General features: G+C 46.5%; 1 protein-coding gene across 1 annotated transcript in view; it reads right to left on the reverse strand.

Annotated features, from left to right (window-relative positions):
* The window catches only part of THRSP (thyroid hormone responsive), a 43,215-nt gene that overhangs the window by 14,613 nt on the left and 9,264 nt on the right, over window positions 1–19,338 (reverse strand). Inside the window, exons 4-6 of the mRNA XM_068555914.1 lie at window positions 16,702–16,822; window positions 16,176–16,295; window positions 13,352–13,440 (exon numbers count right to left, since the gene is read on the reverse strand). The gene's annotated coding sequence lies outside the window, so the exon portion shown is untranslated. The remainder of the gene's footprint in view (window positions 1–13,351; window positions 13,441–16,175; window positions 16,296–16,701; window positions 16,823–19,338) is intronic.

Below are 19,338 nucleotides of genomic sequence, written 5' to 3' on the forward strand. Positions count from 1 at the left end.
AAGGTCTCAGACATGACAGGAAGAGACTCAGCCCAGCTCCCCAGACCTCAGAAGAAAGTGACAGTTGTCCCTCTCTCCAAGTCCCCTTCATGGGCTGGCCAGGCACACAGCCGCAGGTGACCTGGGGTCATCCTGCGTTGGACAGCTGGCCTTGCCTCTCCAAGGTACAGAGGGCAGCCAAGTCCAGCCATGGACCTGCTGTGAGGGCAAAGCTTCCCCTTTTAACCCTTTCTGTACTGCAGGTCGCAGGGTGGAACAGAGAACATGGCCAGCTCTTCCCTCTGGCTGTGTGGCCGTGGGCTAGTCACTGCTCCTTTCTGAGCTTCAACTTCCTCCTATGTTGTAATAATGATAAGAGCAAACATCGATTGAGGGCTTGCTATTCTAAACTAAGTTAATATATGCAAAGTGCTTAGAGCAGAACTCAATCCTTCCAACAATCCTATGGGGTAGATAGTCCTCATTCACAGAGGAGGAAACTGAAGCCGAGGAAGGTCAAGAAATTAACCTTAAAACACACACTGTTAGTTCTTAGGCAAGGAGGAGTTGGAACAAGTGCTAAATCCTACCCACCAGTAGTTATGAGGATTAGAGATGGTGTTTGTGAAATATCTGGTATATTGCAAGACCTCAATAAACACCCACTGCCTCCTGGCCACTCCCCTTTCCTATGCTATGCTCCCAATTCCTCCTTTATTCTTCCATTCTAGGACTTGCTACACAGTTCAGTTCCTTTTGTACCTGTCCTGGCTCCCAGGACTGCAAATGCTCAGTAGATGCTGGCTGAATGATGACCATTAGATTCATTTTTTGATACACTCTAGGGTCTTTGGTTGTAATGTCCAGTCACCCTGAAAAATAGGGTCCCTGACTTGGCAGGAGGAAGTAGTGAGGACTTTGACACTTTGGCAAGGGACCCCAAGTGGCTGCAGCCACACATGGCCAAGGCACAGCAGGTGCTCAAAACCAGCTCATGGGCCTCACTCTAAGGTGAAGCTCTTTTCCAGAATTCCAGAAGGAGAGGTGTGCCATACTCTGTCCTGACAGTCTTCATCATGCACGGTGCTTTCCTCAATATGTTACTGCAGACAAACTGTTAGCAAGGTGCATTAGCCCAATATTACCTCCCCACCAGTCAGCTGGGAGAAGAATTTTCATAAAATTGTATCCTAAACCATGAGTGGAAAAGAGCAGGTTTTCTAAATTAATAGATTAAGTGAAAAAATTTAATTTTAATAGATTACTTAAGTAAACATCTGATTAATTCATTTCCAGCCCTAAAACATTTTTTGTTTGTTTGTTTTTGACTTTTACTAGGGAAAACACCACGCCATGCACCTTGCAGGATCTCAGCTCCCCATCCAGGGATTGAACCTGCGTCCTTGGCAGTGAAAGCATGGAGTCCCAACCACTGGACCGCCAGGGAAGGGAAAACGTTCTTAAAATGTTTTCTCCTCAGGAAAATGGGGCTTCCTTTGTATTTAAACATCCAGGATGGCTGGGCAGTGGGTTTAGCCAGAGACCAGTAGGCTGGACATTGTGGTTTAGGTTCTGGGGCTACTTCCAGGTCCACCTGTGACCAGGCTTCCAGGGCTCCAGCATCCACGAGTATAAAGTAAAGGGTTTGGAAATCTCTGAGGGAAGGCCTTTCCAGCCCTGGTTGTATAACTCCTTCTGAATCCATGTTTGGGTCACTAAGGATATTATTACCCTGCTCTACTTCTCTCATTTTTAACCCAGCTCCAGAGTCACTGACTCAGAACTGGAAAACATGATGTCCTGCTTGCAGACAGGGCCAGGAGAGCTGACCCGGCGTGGTGGGCAGGTCAGGAGTGCCCCATCAGCAGCCTCCTGGGCCTACCTTCACCTTTGAATAAACAGAATTTATTCAACAAGGGGGCTGATCTTTGTTAAGTCCTCTCCAGCTCAGACTTTGGGGGACTCCAGCTGAGCACAGGGCCCCTGTGTCCTGCTGTGTCCTTCTGCCTCTGTGTGTGCATCGTAATCCCATCTCAGGCCAGTCCTTTCCCAGAAATGCTCCTGGCCCTGACCCCGGCCCCGGGGATTGACGGGGCGCTGCACGTGTGAGTGAGTGAGTGCGCCAATTGGTAAATGGGGGAATAAATGAGCGATGTGAGTAAACAAGTGCAGAACAGACGGAGTAGTCCTGCGAAGGAGGGACAGGAAGGTCTGCATGGCCAGGGTCATCCAGCCAGCAGGCTACAGACTGAGACTGCCTCCAGGCCCACCTGGCAGATGAAAGATAAAATGTTGCTGAATCAGCAGCTGCCAGCTGGCTCCAATTATCAGGGATCTAAGGGCACAGGCTGTGCTCAGACAAGTTCTAGGAGTGGGGAGAGGAGGAAGGCAGGAAAGAAAGGACAAGGACGTGAGGTCTTCTCAGGGGGTGCGATGAGGCAGGAGAGGTGGCCCTTGGTTCAGAAGGGCCCACTGAATTCAGGTGTCCCTGCTCTCAAGTTGCCACGTCTCAGGGTTGGGAGGTTATCTTGTCCAGCTGGGCCACTGCAGGTGGAAGTAGCAGTGGAGAAGAGGGAAGTAGCAGAAGCTGGGCTAGACTTCAAGCATCATTCAGTTTCCCCAGACTTCCCTCCCACCGTCAGGTGGGGAAACTGACACTGAGTGAGGCACTTTACTGGAATGGCCTCTGAGGAGCTGCCTGTGACCTCACCCTCAAGGTATCTGAATGCCCCAAGTTGGAAAAACTGAACTGGTCCCAGGTGGACTGGGGTCAAGGCCCCCAAGGTCCAGGCCAGGAACACCATGTGAACGTGGTGCCAGGGGTAAGCTGATCAAGTCGTGCCCTGGGGAAGCCAGACTCCAAGTAACCCTGGCTGAGCTTGAGCCCAGGCAGCTACAGAATGGACTCAGACCTAGGTTGTGACAAGTTTTCTAGTTTTAAAAATGATTTATATATGCACACTCATGTCACCTGATGCCCATGGACCTCAGGCTGTTTGTCACTCCAGTCCTGGGCTACTGGAGAACATAGGGGGTCAAGAGTCACTGATCCCCTGCTGTGTACTTTGACCCCCTGCTGTGCCATGAGGAGTCAAGAGAAAACTGGACAAAGTCCCTGCCCTCCAGAACCAGACTCCCTCTGTCACTGGGGGGACTTCATGTACTGAGAGCCTGCAGTGTGTCTGTGCTGTGCTGGGCCTGGGGATGTAACAGGGCACGAGGGGGTCAAGGTGCCCCACTCAGACAGTTTATATCTAGTGAGAAGAAAGCTATGATGAACACATGCACAGATAAATATGATAATATCACATCGTGACATGTACTAGGAAGAAAATAAAGTAAATTAATAAGCTAGAGCCTTGCTACTACAAGTGTCATCTGCAGACCAGAAGCATCCAATAACCAGAGAGCTCATCAGAAATGCAGATTCTCAGGCCCTGCCCAGGACCTCCTGAATCTCTATTTCAACAAGATCCTCAAGGGATGCCTATGACTAGGGGGTCAGGAATTCACTCCAAGCATGGTAATTACCCCAGGGAAAAAAGAAACATTTGAGACGTAAATGTTCTCAGCTTCTGGAAGCTCTGTCTTGCAGGCGGAGGGAACAGCCAGTGCTACCAATCCTAAAATATTCTCCTTAAAGGCACAACTAACTCGCTAGGGAACCTTAAGCAAGTCATCTTACCTCTTTAGGCCTCAGTTTCCAACCGGGTAAATCGAGGAGTTGAACTCAATAGAGGCTCTTTCAAACTAAAAAACTACAATCCTCTGAATGGAGGATTTTGAGTCATCAAGAGTCAAATGACCTGGGGCTTCCCTAGTGGCGCAGTGGTTAAGAATCCATCTGCCAATGGAGGGAACACGGGTTCAAGCCCTGGTCTGGGAAGATCTCACATGCCGCAGAGCAACTAAGCCCGTGCACCACAACTACTGAAGCCCTCGTGCCTAGAGCCCGTGCTCCGCAACAAGAGAAGCCACCGCAATGAGAAGGCCATGCACTGCAACAAAGAGTAGCTCCCACTCACCACAACTAGAGAAAGCCCACACCCAGCAACGAAGACCCAATACAGCCAAAAATAAAACAAATAAAAAAAAATAAAAGAGTCAAATGACCAGCTAAGAAAGAGCTATTTGAGGGAGTAGCAGGGCCCCGGAGTCCTCAGGTTACCCTAAGAGGCCCAGGCCTTTTCTGTCCCTTGGGAATAGAAGTATCTCTGCTTGGGGAATCCACCGCAAACTCCACTGTTACAAAGGCTCCTTGTGAATGGCTGACCCCCGTCAACCCAGGAAGCTGGCAGGTCTTCCTGACCGGCCTCCACTCTGGTCTTCCTCCCTATCGTACCCCTCCCCCAGTTCTGGGAAGATCCAGCCCTTCCTCCAGCTGATGCAACTGGCTCCCGGGGCAGCCTACAGGTTTCTGAGCTTGCTGAGTAGTAAAGAGAGGGGTTGACAGGACAACAAAGTGCTCCCTAGTCAGTCAGTCACAAAGGTCTGGATTATCAGAGCTGGATATACTCTAGCACTCCTGCAACTCAACCTCTACCTTATTGATGAGGAACCTGGGACTCCAAATTATATTTTCAACCATGTTTTGTTCACTCCCCTGGAAGGACTTCACCTGCCATATATATCACTTACTATAAAGTTATTATATTTTAAAATTCTGTGACCAGACAAAACTAGTCACTCATACGGAAAACATGTCTGTCTCTCCTCTACCTAGGAGTCCTTGAGGGCAAGAGACAGGTCTACCTCTTCCCTATGACCCCAGGAGCTCAGGAAATTTTCCTCGGTTTGTTGACTGAAAGGATGAATGAATGAAAATTGTGGGGACCTGTCTATCCTTGGTGTGCTTCCCAAATATTTCTTCACTCCTTCCTGTGTTGTTTTCATTCAGTACACTTTTACTGGGCTCCCCCCAGGGAGCCTTAGGAGAAAGATCCAAAAAAAATATTGCTATGATATATAGCAAAGAGTGTTTTGCTTATGTTTTCTTCTGGGAGTTTTATGGTTTTAGGTCTTACATTTAGGTCTTTAATACATTTTGAGTTTATTTTTGTATATGGTGTTATAGAATGTTCTAAGTTCATTCTTTTACATGTAGCTGTCCAGTTTCCCCAGCACCACTTATTGAAGAGACTGTCTTTTCTCCATTGCATATTCTTGCCTCCTTTGTCATAGATTAATTGACCATATTGTGTGGTTTTATTTCTGGGCTCTCTTTTTTGTTCCATTGATCTATGTGTCTGTTTTTGTGTCAGCACCATACTGTTTTGATTATTGTAGCTTTAGGGTATAGTCTCAAGTCAAGGAGCATGATAACTTCAGGACAGTTCTTCTTTCTCAATATTGCTTTGGCTATTCAGAATCTGTATCAGGATCGTTTTTCCAACATCAGTTGCTTACTTCATGTCTCTGTGTCAAGTTTTGGTAATTCTTTCAGTATTTAAAATTTTTCTTGTTCTTTTTTTTTGGCCGCACAGCACGGCATGCGGGATCTTAGTTCTCCGACGAGGGATCAAACCTGCGCCCCCTACAGTGGAAGTGTGGAGTCTTAACCACTGGACCACCAGGGAAGTCACTCATTATTACTATATTTGTTGTGGTTATCTGTGGTCAGTGATCTTTCATGTTACTATTGCAATTTGTTTGGGGTACAACAAACTGTGCCCATATAGGATGGCAAACTTAATAGCTAAATGTTGCATGTGTTCTGACTGCTCTACCAAGCAGCCATTGCCCCATCTCTCTCCCTCTCCTCAGGCCATGCAGCAATATTGAAATTAGTCCAATTAATAACCCTACAGTGGCCTCTATGTGTTCAAGTGAAAGGAGGAGTTACACATTTCTCACTTTAAGTCAAAAGCTAGAAATGATTAAGCTTACTGAGGAAGGCATGTCAAAAGCTGGGATAGGCCAAAAGTTAAGCATCTTGTACCAGTTAGCCATGTTGTGACTGCAAAGGAAAAGTCCTTGAAAGAAATTAGAGGTACTACTCCAGTGAACACACGAATGATAAGAAAGCAAAACAGCCTTATTGCTGATACGGAGAAAGTTTTAGTGGTCTAGATAGAAGATTAAACCAGCCACAACATTCCTTTAAGTCAAAGGCCCTAACTCTCTTCAACTCTATGAAGGCTGAAAGAGGTGAGGAAGCTGCAGAAGAATAGTTTGAAGGTAGCAGAGGTTGGTTCATGAGGTTTAAGGAAAGAAGTCATCTCCATAACATAGAAGGTGAAACAGCAAGTGCTGATATAGAAGCTGCAGCAAGTTATCCAGAAGATCTTGCTAAGACATTTAAGGAAGATGGCTACATTAAACAACAGATTTTCAATATAGATGAAGCAGCCTAATATTGGGAAGAAATGCCATCCAGGACTTTCATAGTTAGAGAGAAGTCAACGCCTGGCTTCAAAACTTTAAAGGACAGGCTGACTCTCTTGCTAGGGGCTAATGCAGCTGGTTACTTTAAGTTGAAGTCAATGCTCATTTACCATTCCAAGAATCCTAGGGACCTTAAGAAGTATGCTAAATCTACTCTGCTTGTGCTCTAATGTGGATGACAGCACATCTGTTGACAACATGGTTTACTGACTATTTTAAACACACTGTTGAGACCTACTGCTCAGAAAAAGAGTTTCCTTTCAAAATATGACTGCTCATTGACAATGCACCTGGTCACCTGTGAGCTCTGATGGAGATTTACAACAAGATTGTTTTCAGGCTTGCTAACGTGACATCCATTCTGTAGCCCATGATTCGGGGAATAATTTTGACTTTAAAGTCTTATTATTTAAGAAACACAGTTCCTAAGGTTATAGCTGCCACAAGTAGTGATGCCTCTGATGGATCTGGGCCATTAAGAACATTCTTGGACTTCCCTGGTGGCGCAGTGGTTGAGAACCCACCTGCCAATGCAGGGGACACGGGTTTGATCCCTGGTCCGGGAAGATCTCACATGCAGCGGAGCAACTAAGCCCGTGCACCACAACTACTGAGCCTGTGCTCTAGAGCCCGTGAGCCACAACTACTGAAGCCCACGTGCCTAGAGTCTGTGCTCCGCAGAAAGAGAAGCCACCACAATGAGAAGCCCATGCACCACAACAAAGAGTAGCCCCCACTCACCACAACTAGAGAAAGCCCAAGCCCACGCGCAGCAACAAAGGCCCAATGCAGCCATAAATAAATAAATAGATAAATAAATAAATTTATAAAAAAAAAGAACGAACATTCTTGATTCATGGGAAGAGGTCAAAATATCAACATTAACAGGAGTTTGGAAGAAGTTGACTCCAACTCTCATGGATGACTTTGAGGGGTTCAAGACTTCAGTGGAGGAAGTAACTGCAGATGTGGAAACAGCAAGAGAACTAGAATTAGAAGTGGGGCGTGATGGGAGCGACTGAATTGCTGCAATCTCATGACAAAACTTTAATGAATGAGGAGTTGCTTGTTATGGATGAGCAAAGAAAGTGATTTCTTGAGATGGAATCTACTCCTGGTGAAGATGCTGTAAAGACTGTTGAAATAACAACAAAGGATAAACTCAGTTGATAAGACAGCAGCAGGGTTTGAGAGGATTGAAAGAAGTTCGACTGTGGGTAAAATGCTATCAAACAGCATTGCACGCTGCAGAGAAATCGTTTGTGAGAGGAAGGGTCAATCGATGCAGCGTTTCATTGTCTTATTTTAAGAAATTGTTCACGGCCACCCCAACCTTCAGCAACCACCAACCTGATCAGTCAGCAGCCATCAACATCAAGGCAAGACCCCCTACCAGCATAAAGATTACAACTTGCTGAAGGCTCAGGTGATGGTTAGCATTTTTTAGCAATAAAGTATTTTAAAATTAAGGTATGTACATTTTTTTGTACATAATGCTATTGCACACTTAGAATACAGTATAGTGTTAAACATACCTTTTATAGGCACTGGGAAAGCAAAAAATTTGTGTGACTTGCTTTTTTGTGATATTCACTTTATTGCAATATTCGCTTTATTGCAGCGGTCTGGAACAAAACACACAACGTCTCCAAGGTGTGCCGGTACCATAAATCCAGTGGCTTAAAGCAACACAAATTTACTATCTCACAATCCCAGAGGTCAGAAATCCAAAATGGATCTCATGGACCTAAAATCAAGGTGTCATCAGCGCTGTGTTCCTTTCTGCAGGCTCTGGGGGAGAATCCATTCCCTTGCCTTTTCCAGATTCTAGAGGCTGCCTGCATTTCTTGGTTCATGGGCCCTTCCTTCATCTTCAAAGCTAGCAAGGCCTTTTCATCCAGCCATCTCTCTGGTTCTCCTCTTCCAGTTACAAGGATTTTGTCATTATGTTAGGCCCCCTCCTGGATTATAATCCAGGATAATCTTCCCATCTCAAGGTCATCTGATTAGCAATCTTAATTCCATCCTTAATCCTCCTTTGCCACATAACCTAACATATTCACAGGTGCCAGGGATTAGGACATTGACATCTTTGGGAGCCATTATTGAGCCCATCACACTCCTCATCCCTTTCAATTTTGTTTTTACATGCCATGATATATTTTTAAAAATGTTTATTGGAGTATAGTTGATTTACAAGGTTGTGTTACTTTCTGCTGTACAGCAAAGTGAATAAGTTATACATATACATATATCCACTCTTTTTTAGATTCTTTTCCCATATAGGTCATTACAGAGTATTGAGTAGGGTTCCCTGTGCTATACAGTAGGTCCTTATTAGTTATCTATTTTATATATAGTAATGTGTATATGCCAATCCCAATCTCCCAATTTATCCTGCTCTCCCATTCCCCCCGGTAACCATAAGATTGTTTTCTACATCTGTAACTCTAATTTCTGTTTTGTTAATAAGTTCATTTGTACCATTTTTAAAGATTCCACATATAAGCGATATCATACGATATTTGTCCATCTCTGTCTGACTTACTTCACTCAGTATGACAATCTCTAGGTCCATCCATGTTGCTGCAAATGGCATTATTTCATTATTTTTTAAGGTTGAGTTATATTCCATTGTATATACGTGCTACATCTTCTTTATCCATTCCTCTGTCGATGGACATTTTGGTTGCTTCCATGTCCTGGCTATTGTAAATAGTGCTGCAATGAACATAGGGGTGCATGTATATTTTCAAATTATGGTTTTCTCCAGGTATATGCCCAGGAGTGGGATTTCTGGGTCATATGGTAGCTCTATTTTTAGTTTTTTAAGGAACCTCCATACTGTTCTCCCTAGTGGCTGTACCAATTTACATTCCCACCAACAGTGCAAGAGGGTTCCCTTTTCTCCACACCCTCTCCAGTATTTATTGCTTGTAGATTTTTTTGATGATGGCCATTCTGACCATGGAGAGGTGGTACCTCATTGCAGTTTTGATTTGCATTTCTCTAATAATTAGTGATGTTGAGCATATTTTCATGTGCTTTTTGGCCAACTGTATGTCTTCTTTGGAGATATGTCTATTTAGGTCTTCTGCCCATTTTTTGATTGGGTTGTTTGTTTTTTTGATATTGAGCTGCATGAGCTGTTTGTATATTTTGGAGATTAATCTCTTGTCGGTTGCTTCGTTTGCAAATATGTTCTCCTATTCTATGGGCTGTCTTTTCGTTTTATGGTTTCCTTTACTGTGCAAAAACTTTTAAGTTTAATTAGGTCCCATTTGTTTACTTTTGTTTTTATTTTCATTACTCTAGGAGGTGGGTCAAAAAACATCTTGCTGTGATTTATATCAGATAGTGTTCTGCCTATGTTTTCATCTCAGAGTTTTATAGTTTTATATCCGGCCTTACGTTTAGGTTTTAATCCATTTTGAGTTTATTTTTGTGTATGGTGTTAAGGAGTGTTCTAATTTCATTCTTTAACATGTACCGTATTTCTTTAAGTAAAATTTTGCACTGAAGCCCAATGAATGAGACAGATTGAGAAGAAATTGATTTGACTAATAGGATGACGGTGGGCTATAGCTGCATCCTTTGACCACTTTTCTTTAGCCCTGAAGTCACCTCCAGAGAACTCAAGAGACTCCACAGAGCCCAGCTGAAAAACCACCATCCAAGATGAGGTCCAATGTCTTATCCTGGTGTTCAAGCCTTTCTGGCCTGATTCTCTGCCTTCAGGCCCCACCTGTGGGCCAGACTCTGGGCTGAGCAGGAGAGACACCCGACCTGGATGCACAGTTCTGGCCCCCAGGAAGCTTGAGAGCCTGATGGGGGAGGACAGACAACCAAGCAGGCCACTTCAACCTAGCTGGGTAACTATCACAAGAGCACAGGGAGCAGAGAGGAGAGGGGCTTGGCAAAGCTTCCGGAAGGAGTAACAACTATGTGAAGTTAGTAAGGCAGAAAGATGTGGGAATAATCTTAAATGCAGGATGGTGAGAAGAAAAATGTGTCTCTCCCTCTCTTTATATACATATTGGGTTGGCCAAAAAGTTCGTTCGGGCTTGTCTGTAAGATGGTACAAAACCCCGAACGAACTTTTTGGCCAACCCAATATATTCTCTATAACACAGTACATACACTATATACTATATATGTAAATATACTATACAACACTATAACACATATACTATATTTTTTAAAAGATTTTTTCGCTTTTTAAAATTAACTAATTTTATTTTCAGCTGCTTTGGGTCTTCGTTGCTGCTCGCAGGCTTTCTCTAGCTGTGGTGAGCGGGGGCTACTCTTCATTGCGGTGCGCAGGCTTCTCGTTGTGGTGGCTGCTCTTGTTGCAGAGCATGCGCTCTAGGCTGGCGGGCTCAGTAGTTGTGGCTCACTGGCTCTAGAGCGCAGGCTCAGTAGTTTTGGTGCCCGGACTCAGTTTCTCTGCGGGGTGTAGGATCTTCCCAGATCAGGGATTGAACCCATGTCCCCTGCATTAGCAGGTGAATTCTTAACCACTGCGCCACCAGGGAAGCCCCATACATATACTATATTAAAGTATACACATACAGCATACATTCTATATCTATATTCTAAATACAATAAATTACAATTTTCCTGATTTCATGCATCTATATATTATTTATGGATACATATACAGTAAATAAAAACTTACATGGGAATGAAAACATCAACTTAAGGAGCCAGCTCTGGGAAGAAGGAGGGTGAAAGGGAGGAGTACATGGGTACTTTCTATTTGTTAGGTCTTATTTCTCGAGCTGAGTGATGGGTACATGGATATTTATATATTCATTCTCTCATATTTTTGAATACATTAAGTAATTAGAACCAAAAAAAAAAAGGAAAAGGAAAAGGAAAGTGGGAAATGTTTTCCAGGTAGAGGTACCAGCTTAAGCAAATGCCCAGAGACACGAAATAGCAGGAATACCGGTGACTCCTCAGCATGCCGCACTCTCCCAAAGGCCACTACTAGCTTTTCCAAATCTTCACTCCCCCACTTCCCACCTCAGCCCTTTTGCCCAGCCTCACCCTCCGCGGCTGACCTTTCTGACCAGATCAGCCCCCTCCCCTATCGGATAGGCTCTCATCCCAGTGGCAAGTGTACACCTCTCGTTTGACCGTTCAATTCCCGAATGACTGTCTCACCTCAAGGCCTGCAGACTCCAGGAGGGCAGGGCGGGTTCCAGCCCCAAAGCTGGGTCGCAAGGCGGGGGGCCGGCCGCTGCAGCCTCGGCCAGCAGGGGGAGCTGCAGGGCAAGCCAGGACCGGTGCTCCGCCCGCGCCGCCGCCGCCGCCCGAGCCAGCTATTGCGTCCCTGAGCCCCCGCCAGCGCGACGAGACACGTCGCCAGCGGAAACACACGAGTTTCCAAGCGGTAATTGTCCGTCTCGCTTTGATAAAAAGGGTTGGCCGATGCGGGAGACAGTGGGAGGAAAATCCTCTCATCGTTTTAAGACCGCATTCACCAGATAGGCGTCATTAATGTTTCGTAGCTGTTTATTAAAGAAAGGGGTTTGACTCAGCAGCTGGAAAGCACGGAGCCGATTTCTTTCTTTCCTACCACTGCCCTTTCGAACCGATTCTGCGGACTCATGCTTTACTTTTCCCGGATGAAATCTCGGCAGGTCCCCTAGCTTTCCGAGAGCCTCCCGTTTATTGTTAGGCACTCTACGTGCAGGCCAATGTTAAAGCAAAACTGCCCCTGTTCTGGCCACCTCTGGCTGGGACACCTGCTGGCTGGGGAGGGGACTGGGCAGCCTCTCTCGCCTCGCTTTTCTGCTCCTCCTGCCCCTGCCCCGGCTGCCTCTGGCACTCCAGAGCTGGGGGGAGGGGGTGGGGTAGTCTCAGCCAGGAAAGTCTACCTACGATAGAGCCCTCTGGTCTTGGCAGGTTCCAGATGCTGACATTTTCTCTCAGGAGCACTTCTGATAGGCTCCTGGGAGACCTACCACACCATTCAGCTGCAGTACCCCTAAAAAAAGGGGGTGCTTCCTCTTTGGGGCTGTTTACAGCCCCTTGGCTTCTGCATCCCTCCTCACACTTCCAGCCTCATTCTGCGGGAGTCCCCTCTCCCCTGAGCGGAAGCCCTCTTCCACGGGGTGCTTTCCAAGAAGGTCTCATTCTACTCCTTACTGTGGGATCTACAGGTGCCCTAAGAGAAACACACAGCTGGAAGTACAGCCCCCTGCCTAGGAGCGCCACCCCCCCGCCCCCGCACTCGCCAGCTCTCACCAGATTCCAGACCTCACAGACCCCCTCCAAGGCTCCCCAAATAGTTCTCCCAAAGCCTCTCTCCCCTGGTTCGAGGTGACGGGGGAGAGCTCCTTCCCCTCCCTGGTAAGGTGTGGTTGGGGGACAGGCAGAGTGAATGCACTGACAACTCTCTCGGAAGAGTCTTCTCTCCGGCGGTTCCTGGGGGATGTTGACTTTCTCTCCGTGGCAGGCAGGTTAGCTGAGCAATGGCTTTTAGTCCTGCCCTCTCTCCTCCTCCGGAGTTCTGCATGGGTGGTTCAGCCTCTCACTTTAAGTTCAGCAGCTCTGGCCTTTGGGGCCTCAGCTGAAATTCCGAGGTGAATGGGAAAGTCTTTGTTTACATCTTATTAGGTTCCAGCCTTTGCCTGAGAGCAATGTCTCTAACCTCAACCCAGAAAAGACCTCGCCAGAGGATCCACCCAAAATACAAATCTGTCACTCCCCTGGTAAAACTCTTCATTCTCCAGCTACTCCCAGCAGGTAAGCTGCATTTCAGCTCCTGAGCTTTACAGACGCTTGCCGAACCTCACGCTTTCTCTCGCAACTTTGCCTTTCCTTCCACCAGAGGAGTTCTAGCTCCACTTCTCCACTTGGCTGATTCCTTGAGGTCTTTGAAGACCAGAGTCAAAATGTCACCTCCTCCAGAAAGCCTTCCACTACCTCCACTGTGCTTCCACAGCCCTTGCCACAAATAGTGTTTTGCTATGATTACCTGGATCTGTATCTGTCTCCCCACTCGATCCTGAGCTCTTTGAGAACACGGATGGTATTTGTTTTGCTGAGTATGTTTAAATTTTTTATCTGAAAAACACCAAAAAGAAAGTAAAAATCACCTATAATCCCAGCACTTTTTAAAAATTGAAGTATAGTTGATTTACAATGTTGTGTTAATTTCTGCTGTACAGCAAAGTGATTAAGTTATACATATATATACATTCTTTTTTTAAATACTCTTTTCCATTATGGTTTATCATAGGATACTGAATATAGTTCTCTATGCTATACACTAGGACCTTGTTGTTTATCCATTCCATATAACAGCTTACATCTCCTGCCTCCAACCTCCCACTCCATCCCTCCTCTGACCCCCTCCCTCTTGGCAACCACAAGTCTGTTCTCCATGTCCATGAATCTGCTTCTGTTTCATAGATAGGTTCATTTGTGTCATATTTTAGATTCCACATATAAGTGATACCATATGGTATTTGTCTTTCTCTTTCTGACGTACTTCACTTAGTATGATAATCTCTAGTTGCATCCATGTTGTTGCAAATGGCATTATTTCATTATTTTTTATGGCTGAGTAATATTCCATTGTATATATGTACCACATCTTCTTTATCCATTCCTCTTTGATGGACATTTAGGTTGTTTCCATGTCTTCGGTATTGTGAATAGTGCTGCTATGAACATAGGGGTGCATGTGTCTTTTTGGATTAGAGTTTTGTCTGGATATATGCCCAGGAGTGGGATTGCTGGGTCATATGGTAGCTCTATTTTTAGTTTTCTGAGGAACCTCCATACTGTTTTCCATAGTGGCTGTACCAACTTAGAATCCCACCAACAGTGCAGGAGGGTTCCCTTTTATTCACATCCTCTCCAGCATTTGTTATTTGTAGAGTTTTTAGTGATGGCCATTCTGACCAGTGCCCAGCACTTATTTTTGATATCACAGAAAGGACAAAGAATCTTCCTTCTCCTGTGTGTCCCACCAATCTCACCTCCAGTGACAAACACTTTTAAGAGGGTGATATGATTCTTTACTGCCTTTTCCTGGCACACAAATGCACACACACACACACACAATTTTATAATTCTTACTATCATCTTCATCTACAATTTCCATTTTCACTTAACAGTCTATCTTGGGTATCTTTCCATATTACTGCATATGATTCTACCTCATTCATTTTTTAAAAATTGTGTGTATTTTATTTATTTATTTATATATATAAAACAAAAAATTTGCCATTTTAACTATTTTTAAGTGTACAATTTAGTGGCGTTAATTACATTCACAATATTGTGCAACCATCACCACCCGAACAGAAACTCTGAAACTCTGTACCCATTAAGCAATAACTCTCCATGCTCCCCTGCCCCTCCCCTCATAACCCCTGGTAACCTCTAATGTACTTTCTGTCTCTATGAATTCCCCATTTAAAAAAAAATTATTTATCTACTTGGCTGCATGGGTCTTAGTTGCAGCATACAGAATCTTTAGTTGTGGTGTGTGGGATCTTTAGTTGTGGCATGCGGGATCTAGTTCCCTGATGAGGGATTGAACCTGGGCCCCCCTGCATTGGGAGCGTGGAGTCTTAACCACTGGAGCACCAGGGAAGTCCCAAATGCCCCATTTTTTAAAAATGACTGAATATTACTCTACAGTAGGAAACATTATCATCTATTTAACCATTCTCTACTAATAGACACTTAGGGTGTTCCCAAGTTTGGATAACAAACAATGCTACAACAAATATCCTCATGCAGAAAGTTGAGGAGTGGGGTTGCTGAGACATAGGGTGTGTGCATTCAAAAATCTAACAGGTACTTATCAGCCTGTGCATCACATTTTGCATGAAGGTTTCTGACCCCCATTCCCAGATATTCTGGTTTAATAAGAATGCACAGGGGCCCAGCAACCTGAATTTTTATAAAATCCTACCTGATCACTGTGATGGCAGAACACACAATGAGAAACACGGCCATGGGGCCTGGATCTGCTGTGTTCCTGGGTCCCCAGCATCCGCCCTCAGAGAGCGGGTTTCCTCCCGGGAGCAACATCATAAACTGATGTCCCTTCGCACAGCCTGCTGCCAATACACCGAGGCTGCCCTGATGAGTCATCGGGCACAGTGTGCTGGCCCCTGGGGTGACAAAGCCTCTAAGGAAACCTTGATGGATTGTGTGTCTCCCAACCTGGAAGCCCTGAGTCACCCTGGTGTACCATGCAGCTCCCAATTTTGTGATCTGTTAGCTTTGCCTTTTGTGGGAGGCAAACTCACCCCTCATTTAAATCAAGGCCCAGGAAGGAAAAGGCTGCCTTATCTCTCTGGGGAAATTATGACTCACACAACAGGCGTGGTGGGTGGAGGACAGAGAGGAGAGCAGAAGAGAAAACAGACAGAAACAAGGCTGAATTCCGGGGCAGGGGGGAATTAAAAGGTGAAGGAAAAAGAGTAGAGAGGAAGGGAAAGCAAAAAGACCAGAGTTAGAGGGAAGACACAGAAAGGAAAGAGAGAGAGAAAAGGGAGGGGGAAGCAAGAAGGAAGAGAAGACGGGAGAAAGAAAAGACAACACGGAGCAGGACATGGGGTGAGTCCCTTAGCTGGTATTTTGGATCACCCCAGAAAAAGATGCTCATCAGATCTCAGGAAGACTCCGATGGTGGAGGTGGCCTGCCTTGGTTCTCAGGCCCTGCCTATAAGCCAGCTCATGGTTTCAGCCTCGCCTGCAGCCTCGGCAGCCCCCTGGGGGCTGGTGGGTGGGGGTCAGACTCTGAGCGGGGGCAAAGACACACTAAGGAGCAGCCATACCCTGTGTGCCTGGATGGTGGGCACAGCCTTCCTAGTCATTTGGCAACAGGGAATAGATCCTCGGAAAAGGTGCGTACTCCTTGCTCAGTGTCTCAGCTATGAAGGACGCTCCTTGCAGTGCTAGTTACAGTAAAGGAGAAAAAAGAAAGAAAGAAGGCAGAAGTGAAGTGTGGCTTAATACAGGGGTCCCCAATCCCCAGGCCGCAGACTGATACCAGTCCGTGGCCTGTTAGGAACCGGACTGCACAACAGGAGGTGAGCAGGCGAAGCTTATCTGTCGCTCCCCATCGCTCCCCATCACTCGCATTACCGCCTGAACCATAACCCCCAACCCATGTCCGTGGAAAAACTGTCTTCCACGAAACCGGTCCCTGGTGCCAAAAAGGTTGGGGACCACTGGCTTAATAGATTTATGATACATTCTTACAACGCACTGTGATGTAGCCATTACAAATGGTGTATAGAAGAGCCCTTAATAAAATGGGAGAAATCCTCACAATACTAGATGAAAAAAAAAAATACATACATGTTCAAATTAATCTTTAAAATGGTACGATTTGGATTTCCCTGGTGGTCAAGTGGTTAAGACTCCACGCTTCCACTGCAGGGGATGCAGGTTTGATCCCTGGTCGGGGAAGTTCCACATGCTGTGGGGTGCGGCCAAAAAAAAAAGAAAAGGTATGATTCAAATGTTGTTAGTGGATATGTGTGTAATGGGGGTGGCATTGCCTCTGCCCAACTCAAAGTCTTCTCCAAGTTCAGTTCAGCCCTGTGCTAAGAGATAGTCGTTTTGTTTTTGTTTTTGTTTTTGGCAATGTGATGTCTAGACTCTACCCCTTCCCCACTAGCCCCATGCTCTCCCTTTAGGGGAAATTCCCATTCAAGTCTTGCCGGGGTAGGTAACTCCTAGTCCCTGCTCCCACTGCAGAAGCCCAAATGACTGGCTTCTTCTTCTACCTGCCCCTGGTATAGCCAGGGGCCTGCCTGTGACCGCAGCAGCAGAAGCCACTCAGTTCTGCAGTGTAATCCCAGTCAGGCTCCTGCCACTGGGCCCCCTGAGCTCCTGGTGCCCATCCCCTAGGAACACTGGTAATCATGGAAATTTCCTTTTGGTTTAAAGAGCTGGCCTTGGCCTCTGCTACTGGCCACCAGAAGCCTGGTCTGACACTTTCACTGTGTTCAGCTGCAGGAAGTTCTGCTACCACCACCGACTTGGTGGGCAGGGCCCCTCCCTTCCTTGGGTTAGGGTGTCTTGGGGCTGTGTGAGAAGGTGTCCATCTGGGGTCATCAACTGGGGTCTGCACACTGGGGCTGGGCAGCCAGTGAACGAGGAGGTGGATGGGATGCAGTTAATTCCTCTCCAGGAGCCCAAGGAGGATGAGCTGGCAGAGGTCCTGAGTATAGGCCATGGGACATGCTCTTCTCAGTGACAAGGGGTAAACAGTAACCAGCCCCACGTGGTGCCTGGGCACCTGAAAACTGGCCCTGCAAGCCAACAGCTGCCAGCATGACCTGAAAAAGAGGGTCTGGGGAGGAGTTGGGAGGGCATCCAAGCTCTCACTCAGGCTAGGCCGGAGAGAGGCCTTTGGGGCTCCAAGTGATGGCTCAGAGAGGGAGGAGCTGCCCACCAGGAGCAGGAACCCAAGGACTCTAGAGGTCCCAGGACTTGGGGCACTGCCCATGTCAGCTATGTTGACCTATACTATCTTTGCTGGGCAGGATTCAGTCAGAAACCCTTAGATGAAAAGGGTCTCTGGGTGGGACTTCCCTGGTGGCGCAGTGGTTAAGAATCTGCCTGCCAATGCAGGGGACACGGGTTCGAGCCCTGGTCCGGGGAGATGCCACATGCTGCGGAGCAACTAAGCCCGTGCGCCACAACTACCGAGCCTGCGCTCTAGAGCCCGCGAGCCACAACTACTGAGGCCATGTGCCCCAACTACTGAAGTCCGTGTGCCTAGAGCCCATGCTCTGCAACAAGAGAAGCCACTGCAATGAGAAGCCCGCGCGCCGCAATGAAGAGTAGCCCCCACTCACGGCAACTAGAGAAAGCCCGCGTGCAGCAACGAAGACCCAATGCAGCCAAAAATAAAAAATAAATTAAAAAAAAAAAAGAAAGAAAAAAAAGAAAAGGATCTCTGGGTATGTGTTGGGGAGTATTCAGGGAGAACAGTTTGAAAGATGATCCCTATTTCACAGCTGGTCTGGTAGGGGGAGCCAGGGGCAAGAGTGGGTGGCAATGATTTTTTTTAAAAAACTTTTAATTGAAGTATAACTTAAATACAGAGGAATGCACCCAAGTAATTGTCACAAGATGTAAACACACCTGTGTAACCATTACCCAGGCCAAGACAAAAAACATTACTCAGGGTCTCAGAAGCCCCCCATTTGGGTAGCAATGGTTTTAGAGAGGAAAGTGGACAGGGTCTGAGAGCAAAGGAGGAAGGAAGGAAAAGATCCTCCCAGGTGCCACCTGACTGACAAGTGAACTGGCCTGCAGGCAGGGCTCCGGGACACAACACACACCCGGAAGTTCAGGGTCGTCCCTTGGGAACTTGGTGAGCCATGGGCAGCCCTGCAAAGAAAGGCAAGCAACAGGGTGTTTGGAGAAGATCACAGACCAGGTAGGACTGGGCTGCGAGCCTGAGGGCAAACAGGAAAGACGATTGCTTCCGGGCTGGGCTGGGAGGGTCTAGGAATTGTTGGTCCCAGGGGAGTGGCTGCAGCAGCCACTATTTGCTCTCTGCCGTTTGTTTGTCCAAGAATGATTCATGTGAGTTCCACTGATCAGCGCCTCCTCCTCCTTGCCCCACTGTGAGCTCCTGTGCCAAGGGCAGAGGGGCATGGGGGACAAGCACAGCTGTGACATCAGGGAGACCTGCGTTTGAACCCCGGCTCTAGGCTGTGTGACTTTGGAAAAGTCACATTCCCTCTCTAACTTCGGTCAGCAAAATGGGACAACAACCTGTGCCTCATAAGATACTTGTGAAGGAGAAACGAGAAAAAACACATAAAATGCCTGACATTGGGCAGGCCCTTAATAAATGCTTGCTCCTTTTCTTAGCCCTTTTTTCATTTAACAAATATTTATCTGGGGCCTGGTATAGAGCAGGCAGCTGTGCTAGGCACTAGGAAGAGAGTGGTGAACAAAACAAGTATGGAGACT

The sequence above is a fragment of the Eschrichtius robustus genome, chromosome 11, assembly GCF_028021215.1.
Source record: "Eschrichtius robustus isolate mEscRob2 chromosome 11, mEscRob2.pri, whole genome shotgun sequence".
Taxonomy (NCBI): Eukaryota; Metazoa; Chordata; class Mammalia; order Artiodactyla; family Eschrichtiidae; genus Eschrichtius; species Eschrichtius robustus.